Below are 17,930 nucleotides of genomic sequence, written 5' to 3'. Positions count from 1 at the left end.
AGTTACTATCCGGAGCGATCTGAAGTGGAATGATCACATAAAACAAATAGTGGGAAAAGCAGGCGCCAGGTTGAGATTCATAGGAAGAATTCTAAGAAAATGTGACTCATCGACGAAAGAAGTAGCTTACAAAACGCTTGTTCGTCCGATTCTTGAGTATTGCTCATCAGTATGGGACCCTTACCAGGTTGGATTAATAGAAGAGATAGACATGATCCAGCGAAAAGCAGCGCGATTCGTCATGGGGACATTTAGTCAGCGCGAGAGCGTTACGGAGATGCTGAACAAGCTCCAGTGGCGGACACTTCAAGAAAGGCGTTACGCAATACGGAGAGGTTTATTATCGAAATTACGAGAGAGCACATTCCGGGAAGAGATGGGCAACATATTACTACCGCCCACATATATCTCGCGTAATGATCACAACGAAAAGATCCGAGAAATTAGAGCAAATACGGAGACTTACAAGCAGTCGTTCTTTCCACGCACAATTCGTGAATGGAACAGGGAAGGGGGGATCAGATAGTGGTACAATAAGTACCCTCCGCCACAAACCGTAAGGTGGCTCGCGGAGTATAGATGTAGATGTAGATGTAGATGTAGAATATTTCCCGGATTCTTTTGAGAAGAGTTTCAATATCAACATTAAGAATTTATATCACTGTTCTCGTCTTTTCAAGCGCTTTCGGGTGCCATTTAGAAAAGTATATCATTCTATTTTTTTAAAAATCGTACTTCCTTCAATATCTCGATCTATACAAGACTTAAAATCCTGTATAACATACAAAAATACGTAACACTTAGTGTACTATAATTTGCCGAAAACTTCGTTTCGATATCTGGAACCGTTCAAGGTATAAAGGTAAGGTCACGTCTTACGTCACTCATTCTGCGTATTGAGACTCTCCAGCAACAAAGGAGTAATTCCAGATTACTGTTTCTTGACGGACAGGGGTGGGTGGCCAACATTAAAAGATATTAGAAAGGAACAGGTATATTTCTGACCTAAGGCCGGCTGCTCTGGAGCAAAGCCAATATCCAAGGGAGCAGCGGCAGGTGACCTAAGCCTTCTGCCTCGGAGTAGATGCTAAATACAAGGGAGAGTAAATATTCGCGATCTCCCCCGTTCGTGCAGACAATGAAGACAGTCACATGGCCTCACTCTCAAGCCCCCTAATTGCTTACTGATAAAAGACTAGGCGGTATGCGTCTTAATGCAAGCAGTGTACTGGCCTAGAGCTTTAGTCCATCGATTCAGCCCTCATTTAGCGAGACATTTACTTGCAAACAACGTTTGTGTATGGAAAGTAAGATCGATAGAGGAGAAAAGACAATAAAATACCTAATATATTCAATAGTGATCTACGAAGCGACTGACAACTGGGTTGTATACTTCTACTTCAACATTAGTTTCTAAGCGTATATACCCTATATGGAGCTTATAGGTGCTTGCTGTTTTTGTACTGCACACAGTGCTTAAGGCATCCTTTCTTGACTATCCTCCTCATTATACAAGCGATTCTTTCTGTCAGCATCTAAAAACGTTCTCAAAGTACACTACTGGCCATTAAAATTGCTACACCACGAAGATGACGTGCTACACACGCGAAATTTAACCAACAGGAAGAAGATACTGTGATACGAAAATGATTAGCTTTTCAGAGAATTCACACAAGGTTGGCGCCGGTGGCGACACCTACAACTTGCTGACATGAGGAAAGTTTCCAACCGATTTCTCATACACAAACAGCAGTTGACCGGCGTTGCCTGGTGAAACGTCGTTGTGATGCCTCGTGTAAGGAGGAGAAATGCGTACCATCACGTTTCCGACTTTGATAAAGGTCGGATTGTAGCCTATCGCGATTGCGATTTATCGTATCGCGACATTTCTGCTCGGGTTGGTCGAGATCCAATGACTGTTAGCAGAATATGGAATCGGTGGGTTCACGAGGGTAATACGGAACGCTGTGCTGGATCCCAACGGCCTCGTATCACTAGCAGTCGAGATGACAGGCATCTCATCCGCATGGCTGTAACGGATCGTGCAGCCACGTCTCGATCCCTGAGTCAACAGATAGGGACGTTTGCAAGACAACAACCATCTGCACGAACAGTTAGACGACGTTTGCAGCAGCATGGACTATCAGCACGGACCATGGCTGCGGTTACCCTTGAAGCAGCATCACAGACAGGAGCGCCTGTGATGGTGTACTCGACGACGAACCTGGGTGCACGAATGGTAAAACGTAATTTTTTCGGATGAATACAGGTTCTGTTTACAGCATCATGATGGTCGCATCCGTGTTTGGCGACATCGCGGTGAACGCATATTGGAAGCGTGTATTCGTCATCGGCATGCTGGCGTATCACTCGGCGTGATGGTATGGGGTGCCACTGGTTACACGTCTCGGTCACCTCTTGTTCGCATTGACGGCAATTTGAACAGTGGACGTTACATTTCAGATGTGTTACGACCCGTGGCTCTACCCTTCATTCGATCCCTACAAAACCCTACATTTCAGCAGGATAATGCACGACCGCATGTTGCAGGTCCTGTACGGGCCTTTCTGGATACAGAAAATGTTCGCCTGCTGCCCTGGCCAGCACATTCTCCAGATCTCTCACCAATTGAAAACGTCTGGTCAATGGTGGCCGAGCATCTGGCTCGTCACAATACGCCAGTCACTACTCTTCATGAACTGTGGAATCATGTTGAAGCTGAATGGGCAGCTGTACCTGTACACGCCATCCAAGGTCTGTTTGACTCAACGCCCAGGCGTATCAAGGCCGTTATTACGACCAGAGGTGGTTATTCTGGGTACTGATTTCTCAGGATCTATGCACCCAAATCGCGTGAAAATGTGATCACATGTCAGTTCTAGTATAATATATTTGTCCAATGAATACCCGTTTATCATCTGCATTTCTTCTTGGTGTACCAATTTTAATGGCCAGTAGTGGATGTAGTTTCTATTTTTGCAGTTGTTGTAAAATATCATCTTCATCAGGCGTACCCTGTTTTGTAGTCTCTACGACAAATAACCGTATGAGGCTGGGTATGACAAACACGAAATATACCTTTATTGAAGCTTTACATGTTTACAGCTTACAAGTGAACAACAACAACGACAACAACATCAACAAGAAGTGGGCCAGCGCGCCGCCGGCTGCTGCCACCCCCGCAGGCCGGAGGGGGCTGCCCGGGGCTCGGGGCTGCTCTGTGGGCGGCGGGGGCGGCGGGGCGGCGGGCGCGGCCCACGCGGACTGGCTGGCTGGCACTTCCACGCTCCACGGCGCTCCACACTGTAGACAGGGCCGCCGCGGTGCAGCCTATCCGCCCGCACACGCTCCTGACACTTGTCATCGTGGAGTCTGGCGGCACACAGAGGCTGACTCCGACACTGCTGCAGGTATCGAGAGGACACTAAAAATCGCAGATGGAACAGCTGAAGAAAAAGGGGAGGAACACTGCACTTTAAATATTCGCAATAAACAAAAGTCACACAAAACGACACAAAAGAGAGTTTTTGTGTGTGAAGTTCTTTCATGTGGTGGGAACTTCAGGAAAAAGTAGACAGGGCTCTTCACAGGTGCTGCTGTTTGTTCACTTCGTGTGAAACGGACGATATTTTAATAACACAGCAGTCCAACGCTTAGAGCTGAGTAATGTGCGCGTTGGTGCTAGTAGATGCAGGAATGCGGTAGCGTTATGGAGTGTCGACTCCAAGCACACTCCGTTTCAAAACAGTGTTGACACACGTTTGTAGGTCAATGTATGCAGTGTACACCGAAAGGTCGCTAGTACTAGTGAGTTAGTTATTAGTTATCCCGGTAACTAAACATTACATACTCTCATATTTTGCCTTAAATAGTAGTTATGTAGTAAATAGTGGTTATCACGTGCCATTTCGAGTCCTGTGGGAGCTACGAATTCTCTCCACCGTTCTAGAAGTGTAACTTCCTCACTGTCCCTACAGCGCTTCACGTTTCGCACGAATAGTTATTACTTGCGCCTCCAAGTAATGTACCATCTGAAGAGTTATACCATAGAGTGAAACTTTACTGACTGGGTAAAAATGTCTTCATTTCCATATAATTCAACTTTATGAGAATTGTGGCTGTGGTGAGACTATTATACTTATGATTAGGGATAGAGGTGAAGATAATGATTCGCTGTCTTTCGCCGGCAAACAGGAACTGCAGTTTTGTTTCTGATTTTCCGATTCTACCTGTAACCACTGCCACTGGTCATTATGGTCGCCACAAACCCCACCGCCGTACGTCACAACGGAAATGTACATCGTTTAACAATAATGTAAGAAGTTCGTAATGTCGACTTCTACAGGTCCTTATTTAGTTGCAGAGTATTTCATTTTCATTTTTTTAACATTTACCAGTATTTTTCAAAATTAGGTTCTAATAATTTGGGCGACAAGCTACCTTCCTTTAATATTCGTTCATTCAACAGGGTGGAATAGTTTCAGTCGTAATGTCAGGAGCAATTTCAGCGATCGAAGATTCGCGAAGTATTTTATTTAAAATACAGCTGTGATCGAATTCTTGAAAGGAAACGTCACCGATTCCAAATTAATAAATGAACGTATTTTTTGGACATTTCACTGTAATTTATTCCATCTTTTATGAATTTTTTTCCATCCACATCTGCTGATAATATCAATGATAAAATCTAGCAGAGCTGTAAAAATTATTTATTGCTAGAAAGGAAACAACAACCCAGTTTCAGGACCTGTGTCGCGGCTTCATATGTATATTAAAATGTGAGTCCATAAACGATGGATGTCTGAGGTTCAAATAGGTTAAAACATGGTCAAATAATGCATCCAGGGATGCACTGTTTTAACACGTTTTAACCTATTGTAACCTTAGTTACCCACCGTTTGTTGGCTCACATTTCAATATACACCTGAAGACGGGACACGGGTCCTGATACCGGGTTCTTGTTTCCTTTTTAGAAATAAGTAATTTTTACAACTATAGCGAATTCATCATTGATGTTGTGAGAATAACTTCATTTATTCCTGGGAAAGGGATACGATAACTTAAAATTTTTGGCTTTGTTGATATTATCATATTAAAATAGTTTGTACGCTGCATGCTGGTAATTGTAATGATTTCCTTCGATATAGCAATCTCTTCAGATGGGAGAGCGTGTATTGGGTTATCACTCGGAAGTGTTTAGTGAACTGTAGCAGTCAGCTACATAATAAGTGGTTACACGATATGTGTTAGCGGCATTATGCTGGGTAAGAAGAAAGATGAGTGAGATTACAATGAAATGTTCGAATTTCACTTCGGCCTGTCTTGGACACGGAAAAGCGGCCTGATGGACGAACTTCTGTTTAAGACTGTTGTTGGGGAAACTGAGACCGCCATTTGTGACAGAGCCTAACGAGGCAGCAACCTCGCAGTGCGTCGCTGGACTGGTGTGCGGGCGGACAGGCGGTGTGAGGTGTGGCAAAGTGGCGAGAGACGAGCGTCCAGCGATAACACGCCGGCGCGCCGGTGAAAGCAGGGTCAGAGCTGGCTGTGTCCCGGAGTAGCGGCCGGCTGCTGTGCGCCGCAGCGGCTCCAGGTGGGGCGACGTCTGCACGCTGTGGCCGAGGGCGCCGCGGCGACAGCACGAAACCGCCGGGGGCTGCGCCGGCCGCCACGTCACTCTACAACTGCAAACAAGCAACGCCATGCTCACTGTACGACGAAGGAATTCTTACACATTTTCACTAGCAGTGCTTCACCCAAATTAACCCTTTCGTGGGCAAAATTATTGAGCAGCTTTTTTTTTAATGAATGGAGAGCAGATAGTAGTTAATAGATAGGTGTATTAATCATACAAAATATCAAATTTGTTCCAACTGTGAAAGTGAGGTCACACAACAAAGTGGGAAGTATTCTTCTCACTGCCTTTAAATGACAAAAACAACTTTTACAATATATGTCATACTTATTTGATAAATTTACTTCTCTTGTTACAATGATTGTTCACAATTACTTGCCATGAAAGTTTCTGAAACATGGTTCTATGCAAAGTGGTATTTGACAATATGTACAAACACAGCGAGTGCTCTTTTCCGCAGCTTTGGAACTACAATGACTGCACGTCCTGTAGGTTTCTCCTAAAATGGGTCGATGCTCCCCTACAGCCACATGACGAAAATCTTCAGGTACTTTACCCCTTTTTGCCAGAAAGACAGGTTTTTGTCCACTCCTTTTTTGGGATGAGAAGCCAGCGACCAATTGTCTGGCTAGATGGATCTTGTATGTGAGCTGATCATGCTGTCAACTTTCTCTTTTACTTATTTTACACAGGATAAAACTGCTCACTGCAGCAACGTCCACCAGGAAATAAAGTATTCTGTGCCGCCATTTTACAGAACGTCTGCCAACAGTATACCTTTCTCGTAATTGATCAAACTTATCGACACCACCCATTATTTTGTTGTATTCTGCCACAACTTCAGGACAAGAAATCCCTGTACTAGTACCATCCTTGTTTTTCCTTTTCACTGTGGCTGTTTCTCATGGGTCATGAATTGAGGACAGGAAAGTGACTGGATGGTTACCCATCCATTTTACTGCAGAAATGGCTCCTTTTGTTTCAAACTGGAATTCTCCTCGTTCCAATTTTACGTTTTCCTTCATAAATTTGGGCAAATCAAAAGTATTTACCTTATACTATAGCTTTGAGGAAAAACTCACAAAAGGTCACGCAAACAGCACTGAAAGGCTCCTCTACAGAGCAACACTCAGCTATACAATGCCTCTGCTTGAAGGTACAGCAAAAACGGCGGGAACCTCCGATTGGAAGTAGTACGCTATACTGTTCACTAGGTGGTAGCACCGTACAGAGGTGGGAACTGTGAATCCCACGGGACTAGGAGCGAGTTAATTGTAGTGGGAAGCATGTTTCCCAGGGCTCACGAAAGGGTTAAAATTCTACGTTTACTGCTCGCCATTAAAATAGTAACACCATGAAGGCGGCATTCAAAAAACGTCAAACTGACACTGAATGTACTACTTGATTATGTATACAAATCAGAAGAATATCAGTGTATCCATGACAGAGGCCTTGCTGCATTGAATACAATGGTCCTGCGCCAATAACCGAAGTTAAGAAATGTCGGAAGTGGTTATACACTGTAACAATGTAACTCTGTAACACAATCCCCGACTCAGAAGATATAGTTGCTGAACAGTTCAAAGAAAACTAGTGTCTCATTTCAAATAAGTACCCTGCTCATACAGTTATAGTCGGTGGTGATTTAATGTACCCTCGATATGCTGGAATAATTAAACGTTTAAAGGCGGCAGGCATAAAACGTCATCCGAAATTGTACTGAATGCTTCTGTAAGGTGTCAGACAAATCCAACACCTTCCATGAAAACCCTGACATAATAGCAAATCCGGCAATATGTCACATAGCTCCGAATAAATCCTGACATTAAATTAACCAAAGTAATACGATCAATGAGTGAGAAAATGGAATACCACAGATTAACACAAGAACGCCTAAATGCATGTCATACCTTCCCACCATGAAACAGACGCAGTTCCGAGGGAAGAAGCGAGAACAGAAGCCGAGAGCATAGCTGTGTAGGCTAGAAGGCCCTACGACACCCACATCGCTGGCCGACCGCCGGGAGGTCTATCCCTCAGCCCGTGTTAAAAGATAGAGCCCTCCAGAAGAACAGTATACATCTTACGATATCACTAAAAGGGCCACACCAGCTGCAAGTTTTAGAGTGAGACTATATGCGTCTCTGTTACATAGCAAACATTAAAAACATTTCCCCACCACGAAAAGTATAACGTTTCTCATTGGATAGACAGAATTTTTGTAGGCGGAGCTTAAGGTTAACATTGAGACGCTGATTAGTCAGTTGGAAACACAGCCAGATACCTTTTTCTTAAACCAACTTCGGTAAACTGTAGTAAGGAGAAGTTCGAAAGAGTTGCTACCGAGACGGCGAGGTGTGTGGAGCTGCGCCGCCCGCCGCCCCTGATGCTGCCTAACCACCGACAAGGTAATGAACGCACGCAATGCCGCATAAGAGCGCATAAGGCTTCACTCAGAACTGCAGAAGTCTCATCTGTTACATCTCCTTTTTACGTAATACTAGTGTCGATCATCAATTAAACTTCGTGGTATTCACATTTGCTACTTGAAGTTAAAATCTGAATCGCAATGAATTTTCTGTTATATAATTATTGAGAAGCCACGTTAGCCACTGCAATTTATGACAAGTTAAATAAGTGATTAAAGATAATTGAGGGTCACTGTAGACCATTTTTGATAGTTTTCTCTTTTATGAAACTTAATTTAAACCTAGATTATAGATGTGATATGGCATAGCTCATCCTTCGATCCATTATAGAACTTGGAAACCCATTCAGGGAATATTCGTTCACATTTTTGTTGAACGCAGTTGGTTTTTATCATCCTGTATTAATATATTTCCTTCAATCAATAGTACAATTTATAAACAATGTTTTGTGAGTAGAATAATAATTTCAATGGTAATCTTAACCGCTTTTTCGACGTTGTTTTACCAGCTAACTAAAAATAGGAAAGCCTTGAGCCCCTTCCATTAAATTTAGTTAGTATTAAGATTCTTTTACAGGGAGTGCAGTGGAGCTGACGCTGAAATCATTAAGTATTTGATTATATCATCGCTAGTCTCACTGAACACTTCTGAACTCTACATGTCATGTGTGGTCCGGCGTCTCCTCACCAGCAACAGGTCCCAGTTTGAAACTAGTCAATTCCCTAAAAAACACGCTCAGAGCGTCGTTGCGCGAAAGTGGTAGGGAGACACGACTTAGAACAGACACCATGCAGAATGTTAGACTTCCTCAGAAAATTATTTTTAACTATTAGCTCATGAGCCCACTCGAAGCGTAAATGGTTGTGAAAGCATACTTGACCTTTTAGCAACAAATAATCCTGGACAAATAGTGAGAATTGTGACGAATACAAGGATTAGCGACCACAAGGCCGTTGCTGCTAGGCTGAATACCGTAACACCTACAACCATCAAAAATAAGCGCAAAGTATATCTATTTAAAAAAAGCTGATAAAAGTGCTTATTAAGCCTTATTAAGACACAGTCTTCACTCCTTCCGATCGGATCATCTAAGTGTAGAAAAGTTGTGGAAAGTTTTCAAAGAGATAGTATCGACAGCAATTGAGAGATATATACAACATAAATTAATAAGTGATGGTACTGATCCCCCATGGTACACAAAACGGGTCAGATCGTTGTTGCAGAAGCAACGAGAAAATCATGTCAAATTTAAAAGAACACAAAATCCCCAAGATTGGCAAAGTTTTACGGAAGTTCCAAATATGGCGCGTACTTCAATGCGAGATGCTTTTAATAATTTCCACAACGAAGTTCTGTCTCGAAATCTGGCAGAAAACCCAAAGAGGTCCTGGTGATACATAAAGCACACCAGTGGCAAGACGCAATCAATACCTTCACTGCGCGATAACAACGGTGAAGTCACTGATGACAGTACCACTAAAGCAGAGTTATTAAACACGGTTTTCCGAAACACCTTCACCAAAGAAGACGAAGTAAATATTCCTGAATTCCAATCAAGAACAACTACCAACATGAGAAACATAGAAGTAGATATCCTCGGTGTAACAAAGCAGCTGAAATCACTTAATAAAGGTAAGGCCTCCGGTACGGATTGTATACCAGTCAGGTTCATCTCAGAGTATTTAGCAATTATATACAACCACTCGCTCACAGAAAAATCCGTACCTGAAGACTGGAAAATTGGTCAAGTCACACCGATACCCAAAAAGGGAAGCAGGAGTAATCCGCTGAATTACAGGCCTATATCACTAACGTCGAGTTGCAGCATGGTTTTGGAACATATACTGTATTCGAACATTATGAGGTACCTCGAAGAAAACGATTTTTTGACACATAGCACGGTTTCAGAAAATATCGTTCTTCTGAAACACAACTAGCTCTTTATACTCATGAAGTAATAAGTGTTATCGACAGGGGATGTCAAATTGATTCCATATTTTTAGATTTCCAGAAGGTATTCGACACCGTTCCTCACAAGCGTCTCGTAACCAAACTGCGCGCCTACGGAGTGTCGCCTCAGTTGTGCGTCTGGATTCGTGATTTCCTGTCAGAAAGCTCACAGTTGGTAGTAATAGACGGAAAGTCATCGAGTAAAACAGAAGTAATATCCGGCGTTCCCCAAGGAAGTGTTACAGGCCCGCTGTTGCTCCTGATCTATATTAACGACATAGGAGACAATCTGAGTAGCCGTCTTAGATTGTCTGCAGATGATGCTGTCACTTACCGTCTTGTAAAGTCATCAGATGATCAAAACGACTTGCAAAATGATTTAGATAAGATATCTGTATGGTGCGAAAAGTGGCAATTGGCCCTGAATAAGAAAAAGTGTGAAGTTTTTCACATGAGTACTAAAAGAAATCAGCTACATTACGATTACTCGATAAGTCAAACAAACCTGAGGGCGGGAAATTCAACTAAATACTTAGGAATTACAATTACAAATAACCTAAATTGGAACGATCAAATAGATAATATTATGGATAGAGCAAACCAAAGACTGCGATTCATTGGCAGAACGCTTAAAAGGTGCAACAGGTTTACTAAAGAGACTGCTTACACCACACTTGTTCGCCCTATTCTGGAGTATTGCTGTGCAGTGTGGAATCCGCATCAGGTGGGACTGACGGATGACATCGAAAAAGTACAAAGAAGGCCAGTTCGTATTACCGCGAAATAGGGGAGACATGATACGTGAATTGGAGTGGCAATCATTAAAACAAAGGCGTTTTTCGTTGCGACGGGGTCTTCTCATAAATTTCAATCACCAGTTTTCTCCTCCGATTGCGAAAACATTCTGTTGGCACCCACTTACATAGGAAGAAATGATCATCACGATAAAATAAGAGAAATCAGGACTCGCACAGAAAAATTTAAGTGCTCGTATTTACCACGTGCCGTTTGAGAGTTGGACAGCTTCAAGGTGGTTCATTGAACTCTCTGCCAGGCACTTTATTGTGAATAGCAGAGTAATCACGTGGATGTAGAACAGAAGAGAAAAGTGACTCACCTCGAAGGAATTATCCGAATGAGACATGTGTAGATGTACCCGAACAGACAAACATATTATTACAGTTTCAGAAAAAAGGAATGATTTATTCAAGAGAAAGAGCTTTACAAACTGACTGCTTACAGACTGTGTCGCCTGGCCACCAAGAGCTGTTGCAGGAAGATTGATTCACGGATCCAGTTATATGGCTCCTTCCATTACGACTATGACGATTGGGGCCTGAAGATGGCATCACTGTAATGCCGAAACTGGTAGCACATAGAAGTTCATAAAATAAAATAAATTTCTACAATAAATACAGCTGTTGGTAAATTATTGCAACAAGAAGATTGTCAGTTCTCGTTTGTGTAGTCGATAAATTAGACATTGGCTATTACATTTATGACCTATTGAGGATAGTAGCTGTATTCTGAGATCTGATGACGTTATCTTCCAACAAGATAACGTAAGGTCTCGTATTGCCCTTGCTGTTGTCATCTACCTTGATACAGAGGACGGCTGATTATTGCCCTGAACAGTACGTTCTTCAAAGCATTTAAATATATCCAAGGTCAAGGAAAAATTTAAGTCTGGGGACCTGGGAGGCCACACTTTTGGTTGCCGAAATAATATTTGCCAATACTAGATAAATAATGAAATGAAACGAGTGGAGTTCGCCATGTCGAATGGTACGGTTGTTTTCTCCACCTCCAGAAAGTAATTTTTAACAGAGTGTCGCAGTGAAGTCATGAGAGGAGGGACGGCGCGGACACGTGATTGTCGTGAGAGCTGCAATGGCGACCTGGCGGCCAGAAGAGTCGGCGGATTCGTCAGTCAGCAGTAGCAACTGGAGTCAGCAAATCTTCCGGAGGCCGCCGCCGCTGCTGCGGTGGAAGCAGGGATCAAGCCTGCAGCGCGTCCGTGTCCGTACGGCAGGATGAGCCTGAAGGTGTTGGAGTCAGTCAGTCATTGCACGGATTGCATGCTGGCGTAAACTGTCGCCAGCATACACGTAAGCAAAGATGTAACACGAAGATCTATAGTAGGCGCTGGATCAAGCTCGCCTATCGGAAAGGAGGCCAAAGACAGATTCACAAGCAACACGCCATCAACGGCCTCTCGACAACAAGTATTTAGATTTCACCCGCTGACCGGAGGGGCCCGGTCACTAGCTCAGCAATAGCGCAGTCACTAGCTCAGTGACTCTCACTGACTCATTCTAGTTTGGCGTCTGTCATTTATTCGCAGAGCGGGCTTAAGCTACAACAACACACAGCGTCAGATTGTAGCAATTACCGATATCGTCTGCAAGATGACAATGATTGGAGAGCTTGTACCAAAACACATGGACAGTATTAAAGTTAAGTAAAAACTTATAGTTCATATAAATAAAGAATGTGTTAATCCACGAGGACATCTGTGCTGTGAAAAGAAGATACCGGCCACCCATATTAACACTATGCCTTCTGGTGACACCACAGTGGTGTCGTTCGCTAAATAGCGGTCAACGGCCGGCGACACCACAGTGATGTCGTGAGCATACTATCGCGCAGTGGCCGGCTACAGCACTTCACTATCTTTTGCATTCTGTTGGTGTTTTGTTTAGGTAGCAATAAGTTACACACGTCAACAAGTACGTGCCCTTTCATTATGCCAGAACGAAAGAGATGAATGCGCGGACGTATTGCCTGACGTTTCGGACGACTTGGTCGAGTTGGAAGAAGACACTGAATATAAAAAAAATGAAAGTGAAGCAGAATTATCGAAAGATAGTGAAATACGTGGAAGAAGAATTCGGCGAACGCTACGGTTGCCAACTGATTCGGATGAATCAGAAGAAGGTGACAGTGCACAGTGGCCAGAATTTGATTTACCGAGGACTAAATTTGAAGGATCTCCCGGTCCAAACATATTTCCCAAAGATACACAAAGCGCCGAGGATATCGTAGAATTGGCTATTAAGAACGATCTATTTGAGTATATTAGCAACGAAACCAACAAGTACTACAGTCAAAGTTGCAATAGAAGGAAACTGGATAAAAAATGCCAAATTTGTCAACGTTACGGGACCCAAACTTAGAAAATGGTTTGGGCTTTTATCCTTACTGTAAACAAAAAAAAAAAACAAGGATCTATGATTATTGGTCAACGTTACTGGACACACCGAGATTTCGCAAAACGATGTCCCGCAATCGATTCAGACAAATATCATTTTGACATTTTTCCGATAACAACAATGAACCGGATAATGCCGACTGGCTTTTCAAAGTGCAATTCATAATTGACTATTTTTCCAAAAAGTTTAAAGAAATCTTTAATCCCAGTCAAAACATATCAATTGATGAAAGAATGATACCATAGCGTGGACGGATAAATTTACAATCCGTCGAAAATAACGAAATATGGCATACTCATTCGGATGCTGTGTGATTCGAGTACGGGATACATTTCCTTATTCAAGATATATAGCGGCGCTGGACAGCCTTTAGCAAAAAGAGTGATGGAACTATTGACACCTTCTTATGGAAAGTGGCATCACCTCTACATGGATAATTATTACAACAGTGTAGAAGTTGCAGAGAAGTTACTTGGAAAAAAAATTCGAGTTTGTGGAACGTTACGGCAAAATATAGGACTTCCAGAAACATTAAAGCGCGCAGAAGTCAATGTGTTTGAAGCTTTTCATCAACGGAAAGGTGAAGCACTCGCACAGATATGGAGAGCTTCGAAAGCTAAAACGGTACGAGTGATCTACAATACATAATATCACTTTGACTGACACTCAAAGAAAACGTAGAAAAACCAATTACACAACAAAAAGGCTAAAAGTGTATTACACTACAACAAATACATGAAAGGAGTGGACCGGGCAGACCAATAATTGAGTTGTTACCCTATACACAGAAAAACTATAAAATGGACAAGAAAGGTTTGGATATACCTCTTTAATTGCGCATTATTTAATGCGTACCGTACATGGCAATATTTCAATACAGGCAACAAGAGTCTCGTATTTCACGATTTTTTACTGAAAGTGTCTTATTCGTGAATAAAGACCATTTACCGGCTCCTGAGCAAAACTTGCGGATTGCCACTACGTCGCGTACGTCTCATCATGATCCGGTTGACAGACTTTCCGATCACATAAAGCAACACCAGCTAATATTTATTTCCGAAACGAATAAACGAAAACGAGGGAAATGCCATGTATGTTCCAAAAACAAAAAAAAAGAGAAAACAAACTTAATGTGCAAGTCTTGTGGAGTTGCGTTACATCTTGGAGACTGTTTTGCTGGATATCATACGAAAGAGAAGTACTAAGTACCAAAGACAATGCAAATAAACGAATATACGAAACAAACAAATTTTGTATTTATTTACTTATGTATATCTTCGAAATTTTAATAGGGGAACAGGCTTGTGAACTTATGAGAACTAACGACGAGATTAGTAAAACTTAACAATTTATAACCTCCCGATAACGTCAAGAACGGCCAGCGACAAGCCAAATAATCCGAACGACGGCAAGTGAATACATTTATACGAGACGAGCGGACGGCAAAGTTTTAACATCCTCTCCCTTGCTTCTACGGTACAAGATCCCACAGTGCCAAACGAGGATGCTACAGTGGCGATGGGGAAACTAAAGATAGGGACGAGCAAATTCCGGGCACAGGTGTAGATTACGGTCTACAGAATGTGATGTGTTACGGTCCTGTTAGGTGGTCGCCACTACGGTCTGTGCAGGGAATCGCCACTGTGTGCACACAATAGCGTGTTTGAGCAGTGGTGTATTTTTTCCGACCGGAAGGACAGCAATCGCAGTGGAAACGGAGAAAGGGGTATTGACACGTGTTGGTCGTTTTGTAGTTGGTACATTGCACTGTGTGTTATGCACGAGATGCATTGTGTACGTTTGCAAGTCACATTTTCTGCGCGGGTAACCTCGGCCGGAAGACTTTGCTTATAGTGTGACAAGTTGTGGTCGTTTATCGATGACATGCAGGTGTGCGGGCGTGTACGTTAAGCGCAAGAGCTATTCTACTTGGGACCGACACGTTGTGAACATGATTAATTTTGTTAGTCCTAAAGTGTTTTGTTTCAACTGCGCCATGAGCATTAATGCTTAAAATTGATATAGTTACTTTTTATGCGAATAATCAGTAGTTTGTATTTTGCATAAGAATATATGAAGAGACATCCTTAGCCAGTTTGGTAGAGCGATTTATATGGCTTGTTGTGGTAGCTGTCAGGTGACGATGGTTGTAATAGACCCATGCATATGTGTTTGTCGTGATTCTAGTATATTTTAAGAGCTATTTTTCTATTTTATGTCTTACTGATGAAGTTGTCTCAGGTATTATTACTGGTTAAGACCGAAGACCAAAAACTGTTAATAATAATGTTGCAGCCCGGTTGTGTCTGTTATATTTAATCCTCTGAATTAGCCGATTGTGTGGGGACAATATTTAAATATCTATGCGGGCCACTGAAATATTTTGTTTCATTGAAACTTGTATTTTATCCTATGGGAAGTAATTTCATGTCCGAATGCCGAATTCCAACAGTCGCATGTCTGTACTTATGCATACGTCGTGTCGGTGAACATACTGGTTTCTGGAGCTTTGCTTGCTAGCCCCTTTCGTTTGTACCTGTAATAATCAAACAGCGTATACGCTGTAGAGGCTAAACTACTAAACTAGATTCCGTTAGAACAGGCCTCGGAAGGCGCAACGGTACCGATCGACCGCCGTGTCATCCTCAACTGACAGGCGTAACTGAATGCCGATATCGAGGGCCAGCCGTTGTCGGTTTTCGTGATCGGAGCCGCTACTTCTCAGTTAAGTAGCTCCTCAATTGGCCTCACAAGGAGTGCATCCCCTTGCCAACAGTGCTCGGCAACGGTCACCCATCCAAGTGGTAGCCTAACCCGACAGTGCTTAACTTCGATGATCTGACGGGAATTGATGTTAACACCGCAGCAAGGCCGTTGACATTCCGTGGAGGGAGAAGATCTAAAATCTCGTTATTTGTTATCTTTCCTGTTGTTGCAGCTTTAATGGCCAGAAATGTATTATTAATTCGCGCTATACATTCAGGATTTGGATGTCATATTCAAGGATATTGTATTATATTTATATTTAAAGCAAAATTTGCTGAATACATGCGATTAGTCAAACACAATAAATTCACAAGTACTGCGATAAACTTTATTTTAAATGTCTTCAAAAATATTTTTGTGGATATTGTCTGGAACATTTTTAAGCACATGGCCTGTCATTGTTTCAGTGTGAAAGATAATATTGGCAAATAAAAACCCGCGTGAAGCAGTAGACGAAATGCTTGTAATGAGGATCATTTTACACGGGAGGTAGTGCATCCATGTGGACAGAACCAAAGCGATTTGTTTTGCGCTGAGCCTTACGCGTCAATTCACACGAGAGGCGCAGAGCCAGTCCTCGGTTCACTGTAACAGTTATTGCATCTTGTCAAGCGATACGCCGCTAGAACCGTGTACTTCATTGCGGTTTCGGCACACGTTTTTAAATCAGCACATCTTTTTTTCTATTGTCGGCAGCTGATTGGTAGATTGCGGTATGGTAAAGGTCTTCTGTATTTTCTCACGGTAGCAAAAACTGTATTTGATGTAGATATCTTAATTGCAGAAGTGAAGAGCAGGCCGATACTGTACTAGTGTTACGTAACATAGATTTTGACATCTTGTCTCCACAGGAGAAGTGAACCGCAGGAGAACAAAGTCACGTAAGCACCCCCCATCCATCCACAGACAGAGGAAATACTGCGTACACTCTCAACGTTACCATCGGCGCGCCCCAGACATCGAAAACACTGTGAGTCATCTGCCAGTTCTGCGCCACTGATAAACTTGATTTCACTATGTTGTAAACAGATGCAGTGCTTACATAGCTACAAAGTTCGAAAAGAAAATTTCACGAAACCAGGCTATTTGTTAATTTACTTTTTTCTATCTATAGAAAATAATTTGTTACGATAAGGTTTTTAATAACAGAAAAAATTATTTGGTACCCAGTTCAGAGTGGCCACCATTTGTTTCCTCAGATTTATGTCCACTCATTTCAGTAATGTACGGAGAATGTTACTGGGATGCGGTATACACGGCAAATTCTTAGCACCTGATTTAAATTTCTTGTGAAGCAATGGAGAACTATTAAATTTAGGAGAGATTTACTTAATAGGTGGTAGACAGTCTTTCTTTTTCGTATTTAGTGATTCTTCATGATGACATCACTTGCAGCGACCATAAGTGCTTCCTACAACTACCTGCCGAAAGGCGGCAGTTAAGCTCGCATATGATTTGTAGACCACAGTGGGCGGTAACTCTTGGTCCGTGTGCCGAAGAGCAACTAACTGAAGCCGCTCCGCTCAGCGCAGCCAGGTGCACGACCTCCCGTATCAACAGTCAATCGGCTTATCCTGCCGATGCGGCATCCCTAGGTTCAAGTGACTGGCTTATTACTTCGGCTGCCTGCTACTACAAAGCAGTAGAATTGCACTAATTAATTGGTGCGCACGAAGAACGAGTGTAGATCTAGGCCATGATCTTCACATCTGTGTAGATGTGAAGCGGCTCTGACTGTATTGGTTCACCGTCGAGTTGTAACAGCCTGAGACGCGGCAGTGACATGTCTGTCCACTGTGGACACCCATTGCATTCCTCGTCAATAAATTAACCCGCGTAATAATGCTCCTATCGGAGCGCAAAAATGCGAATATGCTCCTGTTTATGTAAAAGACTCTGACAAGTGTGGTTCCAGCAGCTTCATCCTACCTTCCTCAA

General features: G+C 42.6%; 1 protein-coding gene across 1 annotated transcript in view; it reads right to left on the bottom strand.

Moving 5' to 3' along the window:
• Nucleotides 1-3,059: 3,059 nt before the first annotated feature.
• The window catches only part of LOC124594091 (allatostatin-A receptor-like), a 72,510-nt gene continuing 57,639 nt past the window's right edge, over nt 3,060-17,930 (bottom strand). The window contains exon 4 of the mRNA XM_047132442.1: nt 3,060-5,684. The gene's annotated coding sequence lies outside the window, so the exon portion shown is untranslated. The remainder of the gene's footprint in view (nt 5,685-17,930) is intronic.

Source organism: Schistocerca americana, chromosome 2 (assembly GCF_021461395.2).
Source record: "Schistocerca americana isolate TAMUIC-IGC-003095 chromosome 2, iqSchAmer2.1, whole genome shotgun sequence".
NCBI classification, from domain to species: Eukaryota; Metazoa; Arthropoda; class Insecta; order Orthoptera; family Acrididae; genus Schistocerca; species Schistocerca americana.
This window is presented reverse-complemented; position numbering and strand designations above follow the sequence as displayed.